The sequence below is a fragment of the Pelodiscus sinensis genome, chromosome 2, assembly GCF_049634645.1.
Source record: "Pelodiscus sinensis isolate JC-2024 chromosome 2, ASM4963464v1, whole genome shotgun sequence".
Lineage (NCBI taxonomy): Eukaryota > Metazoa > Chordata > Testudines > Trionychidae > Pelodiscus > Pelodiscus sinensis.
The window spans coordinates 186455138-186475897 of NC_134712.1; the positions used below are offsets into that span (position 1 = coordinate 186455138).

Sequence of the window (20760 nt, forward strand, 5' to 3'; positions counted from 1 at the left end):
CTTCTCGAGCTCTGGGGAGAGGAGGAGGCCTTACAAGCCCTAAAAAGCAGGCGGCGAAATGCGGACATTTATGGCCGCATGGCAGAGGCCCTGGCCCAGAAGGGACACTACCCCCGCACCCAGGACCAGGTGCGCTCCAAAGTTAAGGAGCTGCGCCAAGGGTATGTAAAGGCCAGGGAGCATAGCTCCCGTTCTGGGGCAACCCTCCACTCCTGCCCTTACTATAGTGAGCTGGACCAGATCCTGGGTGGTGGTGGTGAAGCACGCACACCACGGCGTCTCGTGCAGTCAGGCTTGGCAGACCCTGTGGTGGACGCGCCAGAACAGGACCCAGAGCAGTCAGGAGACGGGGACATGGTGCCAGAGGAGGACAGTGAGGAGACGGCGACCCTCACCCTGGAGCCAGTCACACAGACCCCAGAGGCCTCCCAGGTGTCATCTGGCGCAGGAGATGAAGCAGCAGGTGAGTGCAGTGAGGTTGTGTAACACCCGGGGGGGGGGGAGGTAGGTGGGTGCACAGTGGGTGATGCACAAGGGAAACCTGTCATGCTCAGGCTGATGCCCAGGTCACACACAATGTTACCTTCAGAATGTCTGATTCCCCTGTCTCAAGGAGAGGGCATGCCCTTTTGGACAGCTGTTGCACACATGACTGATTGTGATAGAAATGTAGCCGTGTTACTCTGCTCTGAGGAAGTGGGTCTGGACCACGAAAGCTCATCCCCTAATAAACCATCCTGTTAGTATTTTAAGTGCTACAGAGTCCAGTTTTTTAGGACTGATTGTGTCTTCCTCTTTTCCTCCACAGCCGGACCAGCTGTGCAAGAGGGCCGCAGCACCCCAGCCCCACCTCCATCTCGGGGACATGGGAGCCGCAGACACAGGCGTGTGTATGCGGACATCCTGAGGCAGCATGTGGAGGCCGTGCAGGAGCTCAACACCATCCTGCGAGAGAGGGCGGAGGCAGAGGATCGGTGGCATGACCGGCTGATGGAGGAGCTGGTCCAGCAGCGCACGTCCCTGACTGCCACTCTCAGGGAGGTCTGCGGCTTGCCTGCTCCTGTGCCTGGTCCTGCTCCTCCAGCACCCCATGACCCCGCCCCACCAAACCCCCCTTCCACAACAGCATCCCTTTCCCCCCTTGGACCTCCCTCTCCTCCAGCCCCCCCAGTTCCCCAGCCCCTCTCTCCCCCTGACCCTCCTCTCCCCCAGGCCTCCCCGTCCCAAGATTACCCTATCCAGCCAACCGACAGGTGCACCACACGATCCCGTGGCCATGGTGGACCCCGAACACGAGGCCCAAGCAGGAGACTGAGATCAGGCAAGCACCGTGCAACCTGATCCCCTTCCCCCCTCCAGGTTTCAAGTCCCCTTCCCCCCTCCAGGTTTCAAGCACCCCCATCACTCCAGTTAAATGACAAGGAAAGTGTTCAACAAAATGTTTATTGTACATAGTTTGGCATGAAACTATATTTTCTACATCAAAAATGAACAAAAGCTTTTTTATGTTTGTAACAGTTATACTATTTTCCATTGAGTGATATTTAAAAAAATAAAACAGAACTTATTATTTTGAGACAAACCCTGGTGTTTATGATTTCTTCAAACAGGGTCAGGAGATGGGTTGTGGAGGGAAGCTTCTTTTGGGCCAGGGCCCAGTCCCCAGGCAGAAGCCCCTCAGTAGAGTCAGTGGCCTCCACTTGAGAATTGCTCCCGTAGGGCCTCCCGTATGCAAACAGCAGACCGGTGAGCCTGGCAGATGGCAGCTGTCCGGGGCTGGGCAAAGTGCCTCTCCTGACCATCAGCACCTGTACCCCACCCTGGTAGGAAGGCCTCCCCTTTCCTCTCCACCAGGTTATGGAGAACGCAACACGCGGCCACCACCTCAGGGATGTTGCTCTCCCCCATGTCTAGGCGTGTGAGCAAGCACCGGAATCTGCCTTTTAAACGTCCGAACGCACATTCCACCTGGTTGCGAGCCCGGTTAAGGTGAGCATTAAACTGCTCCTTGCTCGCATCCAGGTGGCCGGTGTAGGGCTTCATCAGCCACGGCATCAGGGGATAGGCGGCATCAGCCACTATGCACACCGGCATGTGCACATCCCCAACCGCAAAGTTGTGATGCGGGAAAAATGTTCCTTCCTGAAGCCTCCGGTAGAGGTACGAGTTCCTGAAGATGCGGGCATCATGTGCCCGCCCTGACCACCCAACACAAATGTCAGAAAACTGGCCACGATGGTCGACCAGGGCCTGGAGGACCATAGAAAAGTAGCCCTTTCTGTTAATGAATTGGGCTGCTCGATGGGGCGGTGCACGGATTGGAATGTGTGCCCCATCGAGCGCTCCTCCACAATTCGGGAAGCCAAGGGCAGCAAAGCCAGCCATGACGCTGTCCAGATCTGGTAGACAGACGAGCCTGTTGAGCAGCTCCGAATTGATGGCCCTCACCACCTGCAGAACGAGACAGACAACAAAATGTTAGAAGGGGTGCCTTATCTCTTAGGAGGAGAACCCACCACCCACCTTCCCTCTCAAACACCCCGGGAATCCCCTCCTCAGAACTCCCCCCCCCCAACAATTCAGGGTGAGTGGAGTAGCTCCCTCCCACTCCCACTCCACTTTGCCCTTCCTGACAGTCTCCCTTCCCCCCACCCCAAACTGTGACTGTCCCCAGACAATGACTTACCTCCATCAGGATGGATCCAACAGTAGACCTGCCCACTCCAAATTGGTGTCCCACGGAGCGGTAGCTGTCGAGGGTTGCCAGCTTCCAGAGGGCAATGGCGACCCTCTTTTCCAGGGGGATAGCGGGCCGTAGGTGGGTGTCTTGCCGTTGCAGAGCAGGGGCGAGCCAGGTACACAGCTCCTGGAAAGTGGTCTTTTGCATCCGGAAGTTGCGTAGCCACTCTTGGTCATCCCAGAGCTCCATCACGAGCCGGTCCCACCAGTCAGAGCTGGTGTCAAGCCTCCAAACACACCTGTCCACAAAGAAGTTTGGAGGCAAGGGCAGTGCGGCTGCTTGACGGACGATCCCTTCGTACCTCTGGTCTGGGTCCAGATGGGGAAGTAGCCTCATGACTGTGTCATGCAGATGCAGCAACACTTGCAGTATGATGGCGTGGGGCCATCGCCTGCACAGGGGCAGCTCTGGCTCCATGCCAAAAAAATGGGTCTAAAACAGAAAAACCTCCACAGAAAAAACCTGCTGGGGTGTCCCAGGAAGCTGAGCACTCCAAACCAGCACTGCAATGCCTTGCTTATCTCCTAGAGGGACAGCAAAGGCAGCTGCAGAAGCAGAGCAACGGGTGTTCAGGGGCGTCCCTTTAACCACGCGTCTCTGCAAAGGGCAGGCAGCAGCACCCGGAAGGAAATGCTGCCCCCATGCCCTGGCAGAAGCAGTTCCGGGTGGCTTTTAATTTCGAAAGAGCGTCCAGCAGTCAGGACGCTCTTTTTCGAAAAAGCGGATCGATTTTCCGATCCGCGTATTGTAGTCTAGATGCTCTCTTTCGAAAGAGGCTTGCAGTCTAGACATAACCTGAGAAGGGCAGGAGTCAGGACAGCAGAGGGTTGGGGGGCAGCAGGCACCAGGGGAGCTGATGGAGCAAGAGGAGTAGACATGGCAGCAGAGAGAAAAGGTAGAGGTTTATAAGATATTTATTAATAAACAGGGTGATATTTATTAATAACTTATTAGTAATTACTGTTCTTATTCTTATTAGGAATTTATGCCATTAAAAAAACACTTTTTGTGGGGGAGGGTGGCGAGTCCCTTTTTTGTCTGGCGAGTAGGGTTTTCCATAATTTGTTGACCTCTGCTTATGACCATTTATTTCAGCTAAATAATGATAATTGAGGATATTGACACTGCATAAGGTGTCAATATCCTCAATTGTCATTTCAATCTGATGGTTCTGATCTTCTGATTTTGGCAAAGTCATCAGTTACCTCTTTCTCTATCATGGAATTCATTGAAAAGTCAGTTTATTAGTTCATTTACTCAATACTTCTGATTTATATTTGTATATAGGAGAGTACTATATGACCTACAATTCCTGAAAGAAAGTAATTGCAAATAGTGGAAATATATTAATATGAAAAATGCTCCAATGTATGTGACAATATGCTATTATTTATAACTCTAAGGCTGTGTCTACATTGGCGCGATCTTGCACCAAAGCGGCCACTTTTGTGCAAAAACATGCTGCCTGTCTACACTGGCTGCGAGTTCTTGCACAAGAACACTGACGTTCTAATGTGTGAAATCAGTGCTTCTTGCGCAACAGCTATGATGCTCCCTCTCAGGACTAAGCCCTCTTGTTCAACTGTTCTTACAGAAGAGACCAGTGTAGACAGGCAACATGAATTTCTTGCGCAAGAAAGCCTGATGGCTAAAATGGCCATCGGAGCTTTCTTGCACAAGAGAGCGTCTACACTGGCACCGATGCTCTTGCGCAAAAGCATATCTCTTGCGCAACGGCACATGCCAGTGTAGACGCTCTCTTGCGCAAATACTTTAACACAAGAACTCTTGCGTTAAAGAGTATTTGCGCAAGATCATGCCAATGTAGATGTAGCCTAATGCTTAATATCCACAAGAGGTGAAATCACTCCACTGGAGCATTGAAGTGAAACCAGGATTTTACCTTAATATGGTAAACTCTTTAAAAGTCTCTGATATTTTATTATGATGGTTGTTTTTCTTGTTGGTTGTTCAGGATGAGAGTGATTTATCTTTTGAATTTTCAGCATGTAATACATTCTTGATTGCAAATGTTTGCTATGAGATATCTCCATTAAGAGAGCTAGAGGTTTAAACACATTTTAATTTGTTGGTTTTCATAATTAACTTTGAAAACATGAGTAGTTCCATTGGTTTCAAAGGGTTTATAGAGGGACTTCACTGATGCTTGGTTTCAATGTGACTATTCATGGGCATCAGATAAGACACACATGTAAGTACTCTACTGAATCAGGACTTTACTCTGGACCAAGCTTAAAAAGTGTCATCAGAAGACTGATGCCATCACTTTGTTTTCCACTTTACAGCTTCTGCTCCTGTTACTCATTTCTTCAGCTTAAGCTTCTACCACCTGAGTGCCAAAATATACTGCTCCAAAAAATGGACATCTGTGATGTCCTCAATCATCCGAGGACTCTATATGATGGACTTTTGCATACATGTACAGCCCCACTGAGGTTGATGCCTACAAACTGAAGGACTGAAGTAATCATGAATTCAAAAGACCAATTTATATATAATAGACTTAAGTCTATCCTTTTTATAATAGTGTGAGAACAGTTATTTTAAAATGCAAATTTTGCCTACATAGGCTTTAAATTCAGTTTTTCAAAGTTTATCAAATCTTCAAAACACTTTCATGGTTTTAATCTATTTTGAAATTGTTAGAAAAGATATCAGTAAGGTTTTTTGAGAGTGAAGAATGATATGAATGTGTTAAAATAGTGTAAATGATATTTACTGTGTATGAATTGCCTGCCCTCCCCTAGGCCCATCAAGTGAGTGAGGTGTTATATCTCGTGAGAGTCTGTTGCTGAGCCAAAGTTTTAAATAAATAAAATCTGAATAGAATCCAGCACATCATTTCAAAAGAACCTCAGGCCTCATGCATAACCATACTTTTATAGCAGCCAAGTGGTAAAGATGCCTTTAGAGAAAAAAAGATCAGACAGTAGTAAATCATAGCATAGCATAAATCAGGGGACAGCTTGTCTACTTAGAATTAAAAGTGAGCATCACGGTCAGATAAACAGCTAACAAGTCAAAATATTTCTGAAAAGCCTTTTTAACTGCAATTGCATCCACTCATCATCAGATATTAGACTGTGACAAATGAATAACTGCAGTGCAAACAGATAAGAGTTAGAATTAAATATAGCCTATACATAAATCGTAGATGTGCAGGCTATACATAAGAAGCCCAAATAAGGGCTACACCCATAAGTCATAAAGAAAATTACAGCCCACATCTTCACAAACCCCAGAAACATTATCCAGATCATAAGTCTACCCACCTCTCCAACCAATTGCTTTCTCTCTTTTCTACTTTCTTTGAAGGAGACTGCGAAGTTATAAATTAATATAAGTCCATTGAATGTTCTGAAATAGATACTACCCCATTTAAATACCTGTGATACTTCTTGAGAAATTTATACTTTGCTTTATGTTATTTCAGTTTAATGAGCATCATCCATTAGTTTGGGAGGATGGATGTTAGTAAAATGAATTCTTTCTTTAAAGCTCTTTGCCCAAGCTTTTCAAAAAAAATGGATGCCTAAGGTTGGGTCCTAAATCCATATGTAGGTACCTAAATAAATTACCTGATTTTCAGAAGTTCTGAGTACCCATCAGCCTCTGCTGGTTGATGGTTGCTCAGTACTTTTGAAAATCGGACTGCATACTTAAATGTCCCTCAAACATATTTAGAAAGTCACCTTTGGACATCTCTTTTTAAATAGTGACCTTTATCCCCCAAATCTCCCTTGACTTCCAATTCTACTAGAATAAGTTATTGTAACATACCTTTGAATATAAAAAGCCTTTTCATTCTGTGTTTAACATCATTGCTTTCACTGGAATGATAACAGGGATGATTTTGGCCCAATTTCTTTAATATAATGCCTATAATTTTGAGCTAGTGAGGGCAGCTTTATAAGAAAGGTGGGCTACAAAAGGTTGGCTTGGGTTTTGTATTTCTTCTCTTTTCTTGGTTCACTTTAATTGAACTATTGACCTCACAAAAATATCCAGCTTTCAGTTAGTTTGAGTGGTTCTTGGTGACTGAGTTTCAAAGCATGTATGGTAGAACCCCAGTTTATCTTGGAGGCTGTTTGGGTTTTTTTTTAACTCACTGTGCTGGAAAACACACCAATCTTGGGAAATCAAGCTAATGTCTCCCAGCTGTGCAGAGAAAGTGTGAACAGCTCTGTCAAATGAGCTACCCCCATCTCTGTTTTTAGACAGCATCTTATACTAGAGCAGTCACTTCACATTTGCCATTTGAGCAGTTGCAATATAACTGCTGTTTTATTGCCTATAGGAAAGTTTCTGTGAGGAATCAGACACTGGTCTTTCAGCTACCCTGGCCAAAAATGGTTTTAGTCACAGGACTCTATTACTGACGAATGAGTAAGGAAGGCTGACAGGATAACAACAGAACATGCACATATATTTGTGGCCTAAAGGTTGCTAATTGACCAAGTTGTAATATGAGGGGAAGTATTTGCCAGCCTTGAAACTCTTTACTCAGATAAGTACATTAAATGCCATCAGTTAACCCTTTGAATCCAATGACCTAGTGCTTCCAGGGACATGTGTGGTAATATAGACCCTCATGCTTCCTAATTGGTGGTGATATATACAGTCATAGGTGCAGACAAGTGTTCCTTTGTTGGATGCAAATGATGTCTCTGGTTATATAAAAGGTTAAACACAACATTTGAAGTGCATGACTATAGCCACCTAAAACATTTAAAAAATAAGACTTTTATAACACACATGCAAAAGAGTAGTCAAGGAAGGAAATAGAACAGTTTAAAGTGAAATAACTAAACCTACTTATTCATGTTTTAATATCAGTGACATTATAGCAGAATTTTTGGAAGTCTTCACCATAAATGTCTAAATTTCATAGAATCATAGGACTGGAAGGGACCTCAAGAGGTCATCTAATCAGTCCCTGCACTCACGGCAGGACTAAGTATAATCTAGACCATCCCTGACAGATGTTTGTCTACCCTACTCTTCAAAATCTCAAATGATGGAGATTCCACAAAGTCCTTAGGCAATTATTCCAATGCTTAACCACCCTGACAAGATTTTCCTAATGTCCAACTTACATCTCCCTTTCTGCAATATAAGCACACTGCTTCTTGTCCTATCCTCAGAGGCTAAGAAGAAAAAATTTCTTCCTTCTCCTTTTATGTACTTGAAAATGGTTATTATGTCTTTTCTTTTCCAGACTAAACAGCTTTAAGCATTCAGCATTGACATTCCAGTGGTCTGCAACATGCTATCCATCCATCTCTTTTGTGGTTCTCCTTGTTACTATTTCCTTCGTAATCAAATTCTATGTCCATCTCTGTACTTAATGGGACCAAAGTCCGTAAAATAGAATTTTTTTATTTCTGACATCAGGGTCTGTTTCTCTCCAATACTTCCACCATCAGCCTGTATTTTTTTTCCATCCTGGAAAGGAACAAAGATCTTCGATAGCACCACATTTCAAAAACTTAAATTTTCTTCTTGTCAGAAATTAACTTCCCACAAAAAATTAAATAAATTAAAAAATAAAATTCCAGAAAATTAGAGAAAACTTTAACATTAGATATTTCTCATGTTCTATTTAATTTTTTAACTATTTCTGCATTGTCACAAAACCTCAAAATATATATTCTCCTACAATATATACAACTCCTACATAGTATATAATCCCATATCTACTCTCAGATCATTGCACTTACAAATCTAAATGAAAGATCTCAAATCATAATATCAAGTAGGGATACACTATAAATAATAATATAGGAGAAGTGAAGAAATATAAGCTATCATCAGACTTTAAGCATTTTCTGTACTTTTTTTCTTCAATATTCATTAGTTCAGCTCGTTTTGAGATACCTGATATTTTACATGTTAACTTACAGGCAGGATATTTCTGCTGTTGGTATTCTATCTTTTGTTGAGATTCCCCAAAAACCTCTTCCATTTGATTCCCCAAGAACTCAATTCAACTCCAATTTCATCTATTGTGTTTCTTTATTTGGTATACAGCAAAGCTGTTTTGAGTTGATCAAAGTCAGACATCAGTACTGGGTATGGGGTATACCACTCATCCAAAATTAAATGGCAACACCTTTCCTTGCATACATTTCTGTCAATACTAATAATATATATATTCGTAACTATGTATTCCATCACACGTTTCATTATTTGGTGTGGTTATTTTTCAGGAACCAGTGACTGCACAGCATGCTCTGTGCATGCACGGGTCATGTTCCAAGTTTATCTTGTTCATTTTCCCCTGGTACCAGAGTGTTTCTCCTTATCTCATCTAGTCCACTGATTCATGTACCTTTCCAAACATGCACACTAAAATGAGTCAAGTTACTTATGCCCAGGACAACATCTCTAACTTTTAAGAATCTAAGATAAGCATTTACCAATGTGTCCAAAGAAGAATATTTAATCAACATGTGTTCTTCACTTCCTGTTGTCTTGGAAAGGGTTGCCAAATATAGCCAGCCAATAGAGGAAAGCATTGCCACGCAAATGAATCAAGACCAGATTGTGCTACATTTATTTATAGTGACCAATATCCCTTCATCAGATTCTACTGAAATCAGCAGGATTATTCATCAGTAAGGCTGTGTCTAGACTACATGCCTCTGTCATCAGAGACATGTAGATTAGACACATAGGCAAAGGCAAATGAAGCCGCGATTTAAATGATCACGGCTTCATTTACATTTACATGGCTGCCGCGCTGAGCCGACAAACAGCTGATCAGCTGTTTGTCCGCTCAGCGCGCTAGTCTGGACGCTCCCCTGCCGACATCAAAGCCCTTTGTCGGCAGCCCCGTTATTCCTCGTGGGACGAGGTTTACCGGGGCTGCTGACAAAGGGCTTTGATGTCGGCAGGGGAGCGTCCAGACTAGTGCGCTGAGCGGACAAACAGCTGATCAGCTGTTTGTCGGCTCAGCGCGGCAGCCAGGTAAATGTAAATGAAGCCGCGATCATTTAAATCGCGGCTTCATTTGCCTTTGCCAAAACAACAAATCTACATGGCTCCGTTGACGGAGCCATGTAGTTTAGACATAGCCTAAGGTACTAACTACATGTAGTAAGCATCGCAGAATATAGTCCTATGAAAGTTGTGATCAATTAACAAAGACACCCATAACACTCTTTCCATAGTTCTTTATAAAGCCATTCTGTCATATAGGTGGTTGTTGCATGTCTCCAATGCAGAGGAAGCATTGTGCTTCCATTGCATTTTGGGCCTTGCCTATACAGGTATAGTCAAATGAGAAATTTATAATATGTTTCTCTATAATACTGTTATGGATTCCTTATATTTCATATTATTAATCCTAATTATTATCCACCTCACATGAAACTTCTTGGGTTTAGATATCTCCCACCTCTTTAAAATGAAGGCAGTTAATGTGCACATAAGCTTTTGCTTATGCCTTTAGTGGGTCTGTTATTTCTTGAAAAGAATGTTAATTATCCCTCCTTTAAAATATTGCTATTATGTTTAAACAAGACAAAATATAATTTTCTCTCATACATTCCTAATATGATAGGTTTATATAATTTCTCCTGCTCTCATGGGTTTCTGCAATGCCTGTATACATTTAACTCGGGTCCTTTTCATTCACCAAGGCTTCAGAACTGGCCAGTCGTAAATCATAGTTCTTATATTTGTTTTAATTGATTTTGGTTTCTGCATTATAATAAATTTAATCAGATTATGGTCACTTGACCCCAGGGGGCTCTACTCTAATTTGCTTCTACTGCCTGGTTATTGGTTAACAAGATCTAGACATGAACCATTCCTGGCAGTGTTCCCTACACATTAGTTTAAGAAGCCATCATTTGTTATATCCATCACCTCTGTCTTCATTCAGTCACACCTCCAAGGTTTCCTAATTATACAGGAGGCAAAAATACCCCATATCAAGTTGCCCTTATCCATGTATGCCATCTTTATCCCATCACATATTGCACATCTGTCTTCTGTCCCTCATTTCTCCTAGGGGGAAGGAAGGTCAGTAACATACTATATTCAGTATAGTTGGTTGCTATTTACTGATATTTACCCTAGTTATAAGCCTATTCCATCACTATCTAATATTAATTTATATGCTCACAAAATTTACACTCAAATAATATTAAGAGTATTTCAGGTATGTCTCTTTATTTTTCAATAATGCTGTGCTTCATTCTTGCAAAAGAAGATATATGTAAGATTGACCAGGAGTTCTAGTCTTACTTCTGTTACAGCCATCTTGTGTGATCTAGAGCAAGCTCTTTAAAGGTAATTTAAAAACAGAAGAAACTTCTCTCCCCCGCTTGCTTTAGGTCCTTTTTTCTCTTGCAAGTCATACATTATGCACACAATGCTAGTAAAATTTCAAATAACAAGCATCACAGAAGGAGAGAAAGAAATTATATTTAGCAAGACTGTTCAATGCTAGTTTTCATTTGTTATTAACACCTATTAAATCCAAACATCTGGTAGGCTTTTGTAGATTTCATTATTCCTACACTTTAGTGCCTAACCATTGTCTTTACAATCACTGTGCACAAACTGTTTTTGTATTTCCAAGTTTCATTGGTAATTGTACTCATCAGCTGGTGATTGTATATGAAATACTGTATTCTGGCCATCATATATAATTATTAAACTAATTCTGTCTTCTTTCAGTAGATTAAGCATGATAAACACAACTGCCCTAATATATAAAGCAAAGCATATCTTCATAACAAAAAACAGTGCCCAAGTCACTAGATCACCCTCTGCATGTAGAAGAGCCAGAGCTGCACAAGCTTCAACTCTGGGAAGGAAACATGGAATAAATGAAACATGAAATGATTTTAGGACATCCTTCTCCTGCCAAAGCCCATGACAGCCTTGTTTGTGAGTTTCATGGAGTGTAGCTGAAGCAGAAGGAGCTGAGGCCAGGGAATGGTCATTTTCCATAGAATTGCGTGCAAACCTGTTGCATAACAATTCCTTTTCCGGGGGATTTGGAGGTGACTGCTTGTAGGGATATCATGATAACACATGATAAAAGGAGGGAGGAATATTCCTTTTCTAGCCCGTCATCTGTGCAGTTCAGGGTTCATGGAAGTTTCCTATGTAATGTAAAGCAGCACTTCACCAAACTTTAACATGGCCTTTTGAGGCGACAGATCTGCTTTGTTCCACTGTGAGGGATGACAAATAGGATAATCAGTGAGCAGTTCATAAATTGAAATTCAGAGTTTTCAAGTTTCTTGTTTTGTTTCTTTAATCCATGTAGATGAGTTATCTGCAACAGAATTTCAACATGAAAAGTTTTATTAAAGTGGAGGTAAGTAGCAGGTTCACAGTGCTGTTTTGCCGTCACTGTGCTCTTCCTAATTGTATATTTCAAATCCTAAACTTAGAAGTTGGAAAACACTGAAATGAGGATTTCAAGTGGCACTTGTTACACAAGGATTCCTTAATTCAATGCAGTTTGTAGCAAATGTAATATGCTGACAGCTTCTCTTGGACTTTATATTGTTTGGGACATTTTTGGTTTATCTGTAACTTGGTGCAAACTCAACACTATTTTATTTAAAGTTTCCTGTCACCAATAGATGTAGCAGAGTATTTTAGCAATTTTAATACCAGTTTAAAAGCTCCTTAGTTTCTTTGTGCCATCATGACTTTTCCATTAAATTGTATAATGAACTCTAAATTTGGTGTTGCAAGTGATGTACCTCAACCTCTACCTCCATTTGTGGAAGCTGGCTACACTCATGTAGACAATGAATTCATCTAATTTAGTTTTTGAAGAACTTTTGGTAATCTAACTCTCATTTATGCCTTTTTTTGTTTGTTTTTACTTAGTAACTGTAAAGGAATCCTTGAGGATATGCTACACTGTTTAAAGTCACAAGACTCAAAATTGCAAACCATTATTTATCACTCAATCACTAGATATGCAGGTAATCCTATCAAGCATAACATTTTCAAAATCAAGCATAAAATTGTTTCTGAAACATACTCGGGCAATAACCATGATTTTCTTAAAAATTGCTTTGAGTGCATTAAACTTGTGTTTGTCGTCTTTGACTTCATTGAACACCATTTTACATTATTGTTTTGAGACAGTGCTAAAAAAAGTGAAGACAGAAATGACCTCTTCTAGCATTTCTGTAACCATGAGGTTCACACAAGCAGCTTGGCATCTGCCGGCACATCTTTAGCAAGTTGGCAGCGCCAGTGCCCTTTGCAGGTTGCAATCAAACCTGCCTTCTACAGCAGCCTCTTTCTGGCTGATTAACTTTAATGTAATTTTAATTAAAAACCACAGTGTCAAAGGGTTTAGCTGCTCGAGAAATGAGCACAGATTGTGGCACAGTGGCAGCAGTCACTTGGAAAATGGAAATGCATCCTGACAATATTGTGTAGGGGCCAGATAAACAAAGCTGCAGCTACAGTACCTTGCAGAAAGCTAGGAGAGACCATCATAGAGAGAAGTCTTACATATAAATTAAGTATTCAGCTTTTCTATTATCTGTCTTTCAGCAATTTAAAATATTCTATCATTGTTTTAGGTATCTAAATTAAAAATAATTGTCAAGAATTGATTTCAAGCTTTTCCTTCCCAATTTTATTGTCCAGTGAGATTAAATATATATATGTAAATTATATTTAGCAGCCATTTTTTTTAACACAAAGTATTTACCTCACAGTCTAAACTAAGAGAACTTTTCTCCTTAGGCTATAAGGAAAAAAAATCTATGATGAAGTTTCTCTCAAAGCTAAAAGTTGGTCCAATTTTAGAGAGTGGTTTACTTTTATTTGCTTCCAGCTTTTCTTGTCCCTTGAAGCAAATCATAAACATATTTTACTGCTTTAAATTCTTTAGATCTTTATGTAAATTTTTGGAATGAGGAAAAAGTCCTCTCTTTAGCAGCAGGCTGCATGAGACGTTAGAGAATTTCACCCCCCTGATCCCAAGTATAGAAACATACGTAATAAGGGCTTGATGCAAAGTCCATTGAGTCAATGGAAAGATTTTCACTGACTTAAATAGGCTTTGGATCAGGTCCTGAGTGACTGTGTTGTGCAAGGGAGCAACCAGGTAAACATTCTGGTAATGTTATTAACAAGAATTCCTTTCAGTGAGATGTCTTTTATTTTTCTTACATGCCACTGATTCTCCAGGGCTAAAACCCCAGGAGAATTCCACCTAGTACTGTCAGTTCTGTAGAGAGAATTTCCTCCATCCCCTTTTAGGTTTGTGGGATGTTTTAGAACAGATGGAGCCTATATAGGTGGGATAGGTTCCATCTGAACAGAAGGGTCACAAATGCACTCACTGAGAGGATAGACAGAGCTATAGGGGAGAGTTTAAAGGAGTGGATGGGGGGATGGGATATCTAGCAGAAAGGAAGAATCAGCTAAAATAAGCAGATGAGTAAACAGGAAAAAATAATATTAAGTATTAAAACATGCATTATATCTACAGAAAAAGAAGACTGTTGAAGGGGAAAAAACCCTCACGAGACATGGCTAGAACCAGAAGCAATTGGAAAGTCACATTTGGGGGATGTTTTTAAAATACCAGTTAAGAAAGCTGACAAAGAAAATAGGAAAAGAAAAATATTAAACTGGAATGCACATTATATAATACTAGCAGAAATACCTGGCGTCGCCTGGGGAAAATATAGTAAAAGGTGTGATGAATAAACTACGTCAGTGACATTAACATAGCATATTTTATTGGAAATACTTTTCTCTGATATATTACTTTAAGAAATTAACATAGCTAATGATGTGCTTACAAAAGGACAAATCCCATAGGGTCTCTTTTCTCAATCCCCACAAATCAGGAAGGCCCATCTTCCCTTAAAGACTCTATGCAAACCAATGCCTGCAACCTCCTTGCCAGAAGCCCTGAGAAATGGAGGGGATATCTCCTGGGCTCTGCAGCAGCAGGAAATCACTTCTCCCCAAGTAGCCACTCCCCGAGTGCCTTCAGTGCTTGCTCCATGGGGCAATCTGAATGGACTTCCTAGTGGCAGCTGGACCTGTTGCATTGATCAGACAAAGCGAAACACCTTCAGACCAGGTGCAGTTAGTGGTATCTAGATGATCAGAACATGCAGCACCTGAACATACCTGTTCTAATGAGAATAGGCTGTTATGAGTCTACCATGTCCTCCTCAGGCTCCACAGTGCTCAAAACCTTGTCTTCCTACCCATCTCCTCTTTGTACTGTGAGCTGAATCTTGCAAAGTGCATAATGCCCATAGCACTTGCTGATAATGCACACAGTCCTGCCAGGAGAACGCACGCAGACCAAAGGAGGGCGAGTGGTGGGATGGTTTGTTTGGGCCTGGGGGGAGGGAAGCAACTTTAATTTCTAGAAGGGGTCCTGCCGGAGCCCAGCTGCATGAAGATGTTGAGAGGCTATGATAGCTGGAGGCTTCTCCCAGCCACAGTTAGCAAGACTAGACCCCAGCGAGCATCAGCCACATTTGGATCTGTCCTGGAGACCTGCTGGTGCTCTAGTATAGGGGAGGTGGCTGATTCTCCATGCCACTGCAGCCTCTTCCCCACGGCCTTTCCTTTGATGGTGCTGCAGGTGCCCACATGCTTTATCCTCTAGGATCTCGTAGTTGCAGTTTATGTGACTCGCTTAACAGAAGAGTCCAACAAATGCCTATGATCAGGTGCTACTAAAAGCTAATTATCAGTGGGCCTAATTGGGGCTCCGAGGGAACTGATTTTGAGATATAACCAATCCAGTGATTTTAAGTTAGGAAATCAGGAGTATCCATGCAAAATGATGTGTTTCTATGATCAGGCGCTACTAAAAGCTAATTATCAGTGGGCCCAATTGGGGCTTTGGGGGAGCCAGGGGAACTGATTTTGAGATATAATCAATCCAGTTATGTAAGTTAGGAAATGAGAAGTATCCGTGCAAAATTTGGTGTTTCTAGCTCTTATCATTTCAGAGATCTTTCAGTACAAACAAACTTGCAGAAATATTTATAAGAATACACAGAGAAGAACTTTAATCTCAGGGACATCAAATGATGAATGCAAATATTAGAGGGTATTTAAATGGATTAAAAAGTGCTTAGCAATGTGGGGTGGGAATAAGGAAGCTCAGTGAAGCTGGCCCTCCAAGATATAAGGAGGATACCTTTGATGACAGATGAAAATTAATAAAAGTGCCATGAATTCTTTGCCTCCATGTTGAGAAATGAAGAATGTTAGAAACAGACATACATCTCAGGCGCATACTCAGGGTGGGTGTGCAGGGTGCAAAAGCACCCTTCTATGGTCCCCCAAGTAAGCATACTCTGCCTGGCCTGGGGAAAGCAAAGTGGTGTGCTGCCTGAGTCTCCCTCCCCCATCCTCTGGCTGGCTGGGGGAAGGCTGGGGTCAGTTTTCCCACGTACTTGGGGACCATGGAGTGCATTCACACCCTTTTGGTCCATATTTACAAAAAAGCACCACCACCACCCCACATACACATACTGAAATTCCTGCATACGGGCCTGCATATTCAGGGAGGAAAAGGGAAGAAGGAAGAAAATCAAAATCACATCAAAACAATGGATCTAAAATTAAGACAATCTCAAGAATGACAAATTTGAAGGCCAGAGAGAATCCAACTACCGTTGAGCCATGAAATGTTAAAAGACAGAAATCTTAATAGATAGTTTAAAACGTAATGTAATCTAAGTGAATAGGAAACATCCAGCTAACTGCAATCCAGGAAGTTGGACTTCATCAATGAAAGTAGTAAGTATGGGGAATAAGGGACTTTATGGGTCTGGATACAAAGACTAAAGATCAAGACAAAAACAGGGTTTATAAGACTGGCTCTATAGCAATTCATTCTATCTGCAAAAGGTAGTAAGTGTTGGCTTCCCGTCTCTCCTATTCTGAATTTAACTAAATTTTTTTAAAAAATAAATCTTGGATTTTTCTATGTTTGTTATATTTTTATGGTCGCGAGAGGTATGATGATATCCTCTTACTAACAGATGTTAGATGATGATAATGTTTGATGATGGATAGTTTTGTCAAACACTGCTTTCCCCCCCATAAAACAGCCACAAACTCTGTGTTCCAAATTTACAAGCATAACTGTCCATTACACCAACTATTACTATTTTTAAATAAATATAACCTTTTGTTTTATAGCTAAATGCATTTGTTTTCTTCAAAAGGACATATAAGTCTTAAATAAAGATGTGCCTGAACCAAAGGCCTTGATCTGAAGACACACAGCTTCTTGAGGCTTTACCATTCACACTCAGAATTAGATGTGAATTTCATGGCTGGCCTTAAAACTTATTATGCGACAGACTGAAACCATAGATCTGCGTATTGCTGAGCCTTGCAGAGTAGTTAGATGTCCCCTTTTATTTGTAACAGTTCTTTGTAAGCAGAGACTATGACCCTCGTGATTGTAAGTATTATCCCAGAAAGCTTTGGGCACTGGAACCACTCAGCTTTGCTTCTCAGTTCTCTCTGAGCTTTTGAACAAGGTTCAAAGGCTATTCCATCTGGAAACAGGCAAACAGTGCTTTTATGATCATCAAGGGATGATGTTTTCCTGAAGCCTTTATGTTTTCAGGATAAACTTGAGAATCTGCCTCAAGCCTATTCTAATCATATATGCAATTCACCTCGATAACGAAGTTTCAGTATATATCTAGAGGAAAATGCCCATGGGTCTATGCCACACAATAGAGAATACACAGCATTTCACCAGGCCTTAAGTATTTAGCATAATGGTATAAGTATGTAATTGCACACAATGAAGCATTGGACTAATATGTCACCAATACGAGACATTTAAGGATTTATAAAAATCAGCTACAGTTAAGTGAGTAGTCATTTGAACACCCAGAAGTTATTTTGCCCCATGTTAATTACATGAAGTGGGCCACCCACAGTAACATCAATTTATATTGACAATCTAATTCTGCATAAAGGTCCCTTTAAACATATGTGGTGGGATGTAAAACAGTACAAATCTTTTGAGAAGTTTTTTTAAAAAACCTGACAATTATTTCATTTGCCCCTTGGATTTATTAAATCTCATGCTGTACTATTTTAATGCATCTGTAGCGTGTATTATTATATAAGCAAAATAATCCATGACGTGCAAACTTGACATAGCATCTTACAGATTTTTGTAAAGAACTATTTGCAATTTTGTTCTTAATGTTCTGCAGCCCCAACATTTAGCTCTCATGCATTATTGTTCCATAGATTTGTGCTCTCTGTGGTACCAAGTTCAAGCACAATAGCTACTAAAAATAGCAAAGCTAGGCTGAAACATCTGGCTTCCTGAAAGCTACTATGCTGTTTGAGACTTCTGTGGAATCCCAAAATTCTGTACTGTGATTTTAGTTGTCAAATGTAATAAAAGCATGAAAAATGAGTGAAGATTTAATCAATGATAATTTTTGTTGCTTTCTTTTCCTTTCATAGGTGTATTGAGAAGAGGAAGGTTGTAGAGGATGACAATTTTTGTTTTGGGTAGGCATAACAAATATGTGGTCAGGTCCTTCTAAACCAAGCAAATTAAGCATGCGTTGTCTGCATTATTATTATATTTGTGTGTATACATTTTATAAATGTATTGCGTTCAGATTTTTTGAGACCCATTATCCAGTGTCCATTTTGTCTTATTATGAGTAACAAAAACTGGTGGAAAATCTGCAAGAAGAATATACTCCATACAGTTTCATCAGCCCTTCTAAATTAAATTCCGCCCAACGTAGCAAGAGCCCTGAGGCATAATTCTACATAACTACTAATTTTCACCATTAAATATTAAATGATTTTCATTCTAAAAGCATAATTTTACAATTGTAATAAATTTTCATGCGCAGTCATATTCAGGTCTTCATTTTGACCTCAGCCTAATTTGACCTTGTTTTTTCCAGGCTGTCAACACCAAGCTTTTCATATGCATCAGTCTTTCATGTATATGAAAAGGTAAGTGGATTGATAGAATCTTTCTGGGTACTGTTTTTTTATATATTAATTTTTTTTACTCAGGAGCCTTTGCACTGTAATCTTGCTCTGCGGAGAAAAAAAAAAGACCAAATAGTAAATAGGCTCGGGGAGCTGCTCTAGGCACATGTACCCATGAACCATTAGTCATTCTACCAAGGTCCATTAACTATTTACCTGGTTTTACATTTCATGATCTGTGCTGACAAACATTCCTCTCAAATTTGTGAAATAAAACTCAGAGATCATGCATTATTATATCAGAATCAAATACAGATGCATAAAAATGTAATAAAAATAAAATTACATGTTATAATTTGTACTCTTATTTATGAGTCATATTCTGCACGTCTGTGAACATCAGCCAGTTTGTAAGTATGGAATTTGAACCTACATTTCTGTTTGATTTATTTATCTGCTAAGCTACAGTAAAAGTGGGATTTTTTAGGTGCAGTACCTGAGATATTCATTTATTATTATCTTTAAAACAAAGGACTACACCACAGATATAACTGAATTATAAACTCAAATGCACTTATTGTGTAAGACTGGAGAATATCCTGTGCAGATGGAATGTACAGAGATTTTATTTGCAAGCCTCTAACATGATGTGAATGCATTGTTGATGATTCTCAGACGGTTTAAACCATTCCAAATCTAGGTGAATTTGATTCTGACTCTAGGGTTTATCCCGCTGCCAAATTTCTATTTCGAATTTCAAAGCTTATAGACAAAATAATTATTTTTTTGAGTTGGATTTTTTTAATGTTGGCAAAGCTACAAATTTTTCACTAGTAGTGTTCTCATAAATAGGCGGAATGTACCAGTCAATATTACCCATAGGTTGAAACAGACCCACTGCATAAGAAATTGAATTTTGTAATCTCCTAATGAATGTGTTTGACCTTGGCACGTATTTTCAAATTTTTAAATGTATAGGACCCTGACCCTGCAATGGAACATATAAGATAATAATGTTGAATACATGCATAAATGTTTTGCAGGATTGGGGCCAAAATTGAGTTTGGTGGATCCTGCAATAGCAGGTGATAAAAGCAATTATAACAGTAACTGATACTTTTCTGTTCATTCCCAGACTTTTAATATTTTGATTTGTAATGGAGCAGATGTTTTTAAAGACAGTAATTTTTGAGATGTCTGCTTATCTCTGTTGAAATGAACATTCAGCTCTTAAATTTTTGTTTGTGTAGGTCCATGTCCTGTAATCTCTAAGAGAATGTCTAGACTGCATCGCTATTTCGGGATACTGAAAGTATCCCAAAATAGTAGCACTGTGTCTTTAAATGCACCTGCTATTTCCCGAAATAGCAGGCATGCTATTCTAGCATCCCTGTAACATTAAGGGATTTGTTAGAATAGTGCCTTATTTTGAAATTTGGTGCGGTTTACACAGCACCAAATTTCAAAATAAGCTCTTTGAACCTAGACATGGAATAAGCTACGTGATTTGCTTAGCGCAAATTGTGTAGCTTATTCCGACAGAAAGTTGCTGTCTCGATGCACCCTCAGGCTACATCTACATTATGCATTCTTGCACAAGTGCATTATGCACTTTCTGAAAAGTAATAGGTGTAACGGCATTGCGCAAGAAGGTGCGGTATAGACAGCTCCTTCTTGCGCAAGAGCGGGCAGTATAGACAGCTCCTTCTTGCGCAAGAGCCTCTGCCGCAAAAATTGCAGCTCATTAGATATACAAATGAGGCTCGGCGATATTTCACGCTTAGCCTCATTTGCATATTACTCGCGCAAGAAGCCGCGAGTGTAGACAGCCCTTGTGTTTCACAGGGATGGGAATGATGTCCAGCATACAGAGCTTGTTAGTCAGTTCTTTTTGAAAGGGAACATGGTATTGCCATCTTATTATTTGGCATCAGATAGAGATGGAATGAAGGTAACTTGGCTTACAGTCTCATTTGAAGGACATCACCTTTAAAAGTGTAACATACTCCCTACCCCCAAAAATGTCAACA

General features: G+C 40.7%; 1 long non-coding RNA gene across 2 annotated transcripts in view; it reads left to right on the forward strand.

Moving 5' to 3' along the window:
- LOC112547629 (uncharacterized) overlaps nt 1–18378 on the forward strand; it is a 93924-nt gene extending 75546 nt beyond the window's left edge. For both annotated transcript variants that reach the window (XR_012901957.1, XR_012901956.1), the window contains exons 4-6: nt 12048–12098; nt 12623–12720; nt 18242–18378. This is a non-coding gene — a long non-coding RNA (uncharacterized LOC112547629). The remainder of the gene's footprint in view (nt 1–12047; nt 12099–12622; nt 12721–18241) is intronic.
- The last annotated feature ends 2382 nt before the right edge of the window (nt 18379–20760 follow it).